This window comes from Callithrix jacchus, chromosome 1, assembly GCF_049354715.1.
Source record: "Callithrix jacchus isolate 240 chromosome 1, calJac240_pri, whole genome shotgun sequence".
NCBI classification, from domain to species: Eukaryota; Metazoa; Chordata; class Mammalia; order Primates; family Cebidae; genus Callithrix; species Callithrix jacchus.
Genome location: NC_133502.1, coordinates 184581712 through 184587711, shown reverse-complemented (window position 1 = coordinate 184587711; position 6000 = coordinate 184581712). Strand labels below are relative to the sequence as shown.

At 65.6% G+C, this 6000-nt stretch overlaps 1 protein-coding gene across 2 annotated transcripts in view; it reads left to right on the top strand.

Annotated features, from left to right (window-relative positions):
• The first annotated feature begins 263 nt into the window (after positions 1-263).
• NACC2 (NACC family member 2) overlaps positions 264-6000 on the top strand; it is an 84929-nt gene continuing 79192 nt past the window's right edge. The window contains exon 1 of one of the 2 annotated variants that reach the window (XM_054238000.2): positions 264-322. The gene's annotated coding sequence lies outside the window, so the exon portion shown is untranslated. Of the gene's footprint in view, positions 323-799; positions 901-6000 lie in introns of those variants that run through there. The other variant, XM_002743460.7, reaches the window with a different exon arrangement.

Below are 6000 nucleotides of genomic sequence, written 5' to 3'. Positions count from 1 at the left end.
GGTCCTTTCGGGTGTGTGGCTGGTTTTATTTTCCTTGTGCCCTTGTTTTAAAACTGCAACCTCTATCCTCAGGAGCGTGGCCTCGGGCAGATGGAGAGCTGTGTGGCCGGTACCGGTATGACTGTCCATGTGCCAGCGCACCCGTATCACACCAGGCCTGAAAGCAGCACCGGGCCACATCCTGGCAGCTCAGGACGGGCTTCGGAGCCCCGCAGAAGTTCGCCCGAGGGCGCTCCCGCACTCGCGTCTTCCAGGGCCCTCCTGAGCGTCCAAGGCTGCTGCGGATGCGCGCACTTCCCGCCGGGATCCCGAAGGCCGCACGGTGCAGACGCGGTCCCCGCGGGGAGGGCGCGAGCGAGTGGGTGGGTCGGGGGCTCTCCGGGGCTTAGCGAGTCCGGCCGGGGCCGGGGCCCGGGCCGGGGAGGGCGGAGGGCGGCGCTCCAGGTCCTTCCCTGGCCCGGACGTCGAGCCCCGTCCTCTGCACCCCGGCGTCCGGCTCCGGTCCCGCCCGGTGTCCCGCGCAGGGTCGGCCGCTGGCAGCTCCGGAAGGAGGACACGCGAGGGGCGAGGAGCTGCCTCCTCCCCTTCCCCGCGCTCGGGCCCCCCGCCCACACCCCCGCCGGCCCCCTCGGGACCCTCCAGGCCCCCGGTCCCTCCAGACCCGGCCCCAGGCGCCCACCTGGCTGCCAGTGCGCGCGCGCGCGTCCGGCGCGCTGTCCCTTTAACGGCCCGCGGGCACCTCCCCCGCCGCCACCGCCCCGCCCCCGCCGCGGTGCGGCCGCCGGTGCTGGGCGAGGTCGGAGAAAGTCCATGGGAGCCGGAGCGCCGGGACGCCGAGCACTTCCTGCCGCTGGCGGCGCGCCGCAGCTGCCCAGGCCGGACCGGGCCGGGCGCCCGCAGGTACCGCCAAGTTGGCGCGCGCGGCCGCCCCTGTGTTGCGCCGCCGGGCGGGGTCGTCCCGCGACCGGGCCCGCACTTCCCGCAACTCCGCGTCCGCCCAACTTGGCGCGGACCCCTGCCGCAGTGCCGGCCGCGCGGGGCGGGTGCGGCCGAGTTCCGCGGCCGGGCCGTGCGCGCGGGAGCCGGGCTCGGGAACCCGCGGAGGGGGCCGGGCGGGGCCGGGGAGTCCCAGCGGAGGCGCCCGCGACCGGGGGCCGGGACCCCGTACGGCGCGTTCTGGGGAGACCCCAGCCCCGGGCGTCCCGGGGCGCTCCCCGCCCCTGCACCCCCTGACCTCTGGGTGTCTCTAGATATCTGGGGACCCGCGGCCTCCCTCGGGACCAGACTGGCCGATCCAGCCCTCCGGCTTGGGGAAGCCAGGGCCAGAGTAGCCCAGAGTCAGGGCGGAGCGACCCACTCCTCCCGGCGGGGTCCGAGGCCCGCGACGCATCTGCGCAGCTGCCTGGCTCGGCCGGGCCCGAGCCTCGCCCTCCCGGTCCAGGTGGGCCCGTTTGTGGGTCGGCACTGCCTCGCGCTCCTCCCTCCCGCGGGCCCCAGCCTGGGTTGAAACTGGGGTCGGGCCGCAGGGGGAGGGGGCTCCACTTCTCGCCGGTGTCTGGTCTCTGCAGAGCTGAGGTCTGGGGGCCCAGCCTCTTTTCTAAGAAACTCGGCGGAGCCCCGGGCCGCCGCGCACCCCGCACGGCCTGGGCGGACCAGGTCTTCCCACGGAGTTTCCTGCTTCTCTTGCTGGGACAGTGTGGGGTCGGGGGTCAGAGGTCACCTCCCGGCCTCTCTGCCAGGCGCTGGGGGAAGTTTGGTCTTGGCTTCTAGTTGTGGAGCCGCCTGAACCTGTGGGTCTGCAGGTCCCCGTGGTTGGCCTCCCAGGCCGCTGCACTCCCTCCCCCACCCCGCGCGAGGCCTCCGGATTGGAGGTGTTTTGCCCACGTGCTGTGGCCCAGTCTCCCTGGACCGCTGGGCGCCCTGCGCTGTGTTCTCTGCTGCGCGTTCGTTCGTTCCTGTGTGTGGCGGGGTTGTTGACCTGGGGCGCCCCAGGCAGCCGCCTCCCTGCCGCCCCGACTCCCATCCCTGGAGCTGCCTCCGGGAGCCCGTCCCCGCCCGCCTGCCAGCACCCCCGCCCTGTCCTGCAAGGGTCCGGGTCCCTCCAGGTCGCCCCTTCTTCCCACCCACCCCTCTTTTCCTCTGGCCAGCTCCTGACCCCCTTCTCTTCTGCCGTCTAGTGGGACGCTCACCTCAGCACTCTGTGGGGGGTTTAAGCCTGTAGCACCCGCAGCAGGGGTGCTGGAGTCAGGTCAGGGGTCTGGCAGGCTGCCCACCTCTCAACCACCTGCCCCTTCTTCTCCTGGCCATCTTTGGAGCCCGCCTCCCGTCCCCTGTGGGGCCTTTCCCAGCCCCTCCCTTCGGGAGGCCTCTTGGCGTTTTCCCCTGGTGTGGGTGGCAGCCAGGCCAGAGTCCAAGGGGAAGAAATAAAAGGAGCTGACACCCAAGGTGGTGGCCCCCTGTCCTTTCGGCAAAGTGACTTGGAATGGGCTCAGAAAGTAGAACAAGATATCACTTGTCACCTCTCAGTGGCCAGGGATCTTTTTGCAGTGGTCACACCCAGGGCTCGATGGCGCTGGCCCTGGACTGGCCGCAGGGCGGGCCGCTGCAGCGGAGGAGCCTCCGGGGAGATCCCGTGCTGGGAGCAGGGGGAGCTGGGCTTTGGCTGGGCTATAAGAACAGCCTCTGTTCTTTACCACTGGCCGCTGGAAGGGTGCACAGTGCCGCTCTGCCCTGGGCTGGGGGCTGGTGGTGAGTTTTTAAAAATTCCTCAGTCCTCCCTGTGTTTTCCAACTAGAACACGAGCCTGCATCATTCATGACACAGCCATGCTGCTGTCTATGCTGAGTGGCCTTCCAGGCCTAGGTTCCTCTCAGGAGTCCGCTTCCCTTGTTTCTGAGCTGTGTTCTCTGGGGCCTGAGGGATATACCGGGGAACCCAGCTGTTGGCCTTTGATGTTGAGTTTCCAGGGCTCCACTTCCTCCAAGGTTCCTTCCTCTGAGGTCTGTGCCTCTGACCTGTGTCCCTGGGATGCATGGGGCACCGAGTGCCCACCAGCCCTGGCCACCATCAGTGGGCAGAGCCCCTGTTCCTTCCTCAGCCAGCCCTGTCCTACCCAACCCCACACACTGTCCTCAAGCTGCCTCTTTGCATGTCACGGCCCCTCCGGGTCACTCTGTCCCCTTTGCAGGGTCACATCATGGGTTCTGAAGTCCAGCTGGACTGTGGCCTGTGGAATGAGGCTATGAGTCCATGGGGGGGGGGGCAGCAGGTGGTACCCCTTACCCCAGGATATACCAGCATGTTTCTCCGGAGGACCAGGGCCTGCTACAGACCCCAGTGTAATGAACACACTTGTGAACTTGACTGTGGGGCCTGACTGACGCTCCCACTGCCCAGTGGCTCGTGTGCCTGCCTTGGTGGTCCAGGCTGGCCGGCCTCCAACTGTGGTTCTAAGGACAAGGTAGGCCGCCTTCCACATCAGGGTCACATTTGGCCTGGGCCGTCGGGTGCCCAGAAGTGCCCTGGGCTGAGGAAACCTGGGGCTGGGCTTCCAGGCCTGCACTTTGAAGGAGAAACAGAGCCCTGTGGTATGAGGCCATGGCACGTTCCCCCCAGGCGGGGAGAAGCACTAGCCCATCGGGACTCGAGACCTGAGCCGCCTTCTGATGCATGTGGGTGTCTGGGCCGGCCCCACCATGGGAGTTTGTGAGGTTGGTTGGGTCTGGGTCTGACTGGGGGCTGTTGACGGTGTCAGAACCTGTTTAGAACTGGCTCACTGGGACCTCTCGCCCCAGCTTCTATCAGGCTGTCTGGCCGAGAGTGTCTGTAGACCCGGCTCCCTGGGTTCTGGGCCTTCTCTGAGGTGCCCTCTGCCTGGCGCTTCAGTCCTCTCCTGGCAGCCTGTCTGGGCACACCCTCGGTCCTCCCAGAGGTGGGCAGTCAGGCCTGGGGCCGGAGAGCGTGGCTGGCCTTTCTCTACTCCTGTTGCCCGACTGCACCCCAGTTCAGAGCTGCGTGTGGCCCCCATGCTGGCGTCCCCGAGGCTCCTGCTAAGCCCCAGGTGGGTCTTTTCCCTTCCAGCTTGTCCAGAGTCACTGAGATGTGATGGAAGGTTGTGTCCTCTTAGGGCTTGGGCTTTGGCTCTGGGGCCGGGGTATGGGTTTCCAAGGGAGGGGCTGCCGCCCACACTCGGCCCCGCCTCTCTCACGGGCAGGGATCCTGGCGACCTGTTTCTTTTTTAGCAAATCCTTGCTTGCACCAATCCTGGCTCTTGGTCGGATGAGATCATTTGCAAAATATGCTTCCCGGCTGGCCAGGGCTCCCCTACTGTGTCACCTGCAGCTGCTCATTTGCAGGGAGCCCCCAAGCCCTCAGCTGCAGCCTTCCTGCCTTTGTTTAGAGTTTCGCTTTTGGAAGCACACTCCCGTGTGTAGGGTCTCAAGGGGGCAGGTTGGTGGGCGGGTGTGAAGGTATCTGTCTGGAAGTACTGGGTGCTTGTCATCTGGGGACATGAATTCCAGGACCGGCTCTCACCCCTGTCTGAACCGGGGTCAGCCTGGGCACAAGTCTGAGTAGGGCAGGGCATTTGGCAGCCCTGACCCAGGGCTCTTGGGTCCCTGCCCCATCCCCAGTGTCTGCTTGCTGGGCCTGGGTCCTCACTGGAGCACTTGGTCCAGTAAGAACCCTGGGTTCAGTTCTTCTGGGAGAACTCCAGCCCTGGCTCTGTGACCTTGAGTGAGGAGCCCGTCCTCCCTGAGGCCATCCTGCTACACAGTAGCATCCTCTGCCTCCTCCTCCGAGGGAGGCTGAACGTGGCAGCCCTGCCTTTCCGCCTTCACGCTGGCGGGGCTGGCCTGGGGGCTGCTGGTCTAGTGAAGCCCCGGAATCCCTGGCGGCTCATTACCCTTTAGGAGAAAGCCGCCATTGAGTCTCCTGGGAGAACCATGGGCAGGCTCTTCTCCAGAGGTTGTTTTCAGGGACCCAGCAGGAGGAGAGGCTGGCTCCGGGTCTCTCTGAAGGAATCTCCCCTCCCCCAGTGCGGGGCTCTGGCATCCAGGAGGGCACAGGGCCATGGACAGCCACGAGCTCCTGGGCCCGCCCAGCTCCTGCCCCTGTGCCTGGGAAGCAGGCAGGGCTGGGGGCGGGGAGCAAAGGGGCCTGAAAGTGCCCATATATAGTCACTGGGGTGAGCAGCGAGCCACGCTGCAGTAATGTCTCCCAAGCCCAGCGCTGGCCGGTCCCAGCCCAGCCTCTGGGTCCCTGAGGGCAGCCTGGCCCAGGGCTGGGGTTGGCCTCTTGATAGTCTGTGAAGGGGCAAAGCATCAACTACAGCACAGTCATGCCTCAAGAAATGTTTGTTGATTGAAAATAAAAATCTCCCCAGCCCTCCATAGTCAGGCTTGAGTACATTTCAGGAGCCCGTGTTGGAAGCCGGTGGCTGGAATCCATGGCCCCATGGCTGTACTGTTGGCCAGAGCTGCCTGGGGTCCCTCTCGGAGGGCAGAGGGCACTAGGAGCTGGGTGCCTGCTGACAGGAGGCTTGCTAGAAACCCAGCCCCACCCATAGCATGCCAGAGCCTCCTTCGTTATAGTGACACTTTAGATGTCCCCTCCCCACCCCCACTGTCCTGGGGCCTCCTGTCAGTTGGCTGGTGTTTTCTGAGAGTTCCCTCCTCAATCCTGGGCGCTGCCTGGAGTCAGGGGGCAGCTATGGGCCTGCCTTGGTGTTTCTTGGGTGGCCTTTGGGGGAAGTCGGCTCTGGCCTTGCCTTTGGATGGAAGCAGAAGGAAGTTGTCCTCCATCTTTCTCTTCCCGGGGTCCACCTGAGGCATCCCCACTGGCCAGGGCCCCCACCCAGGTCCTGGGCATCTGCCCAGTAGGCCGTGCCCGTCTCCCTTCTCCCGCCTAGTGGTGTTTGTGCCAAGAAGGAAGTAACCATCTTTGCTGCATTCCGGACTTTAGTGCTGTTAAAAAATCAGCATTAACAGAGTTTTGCTCATT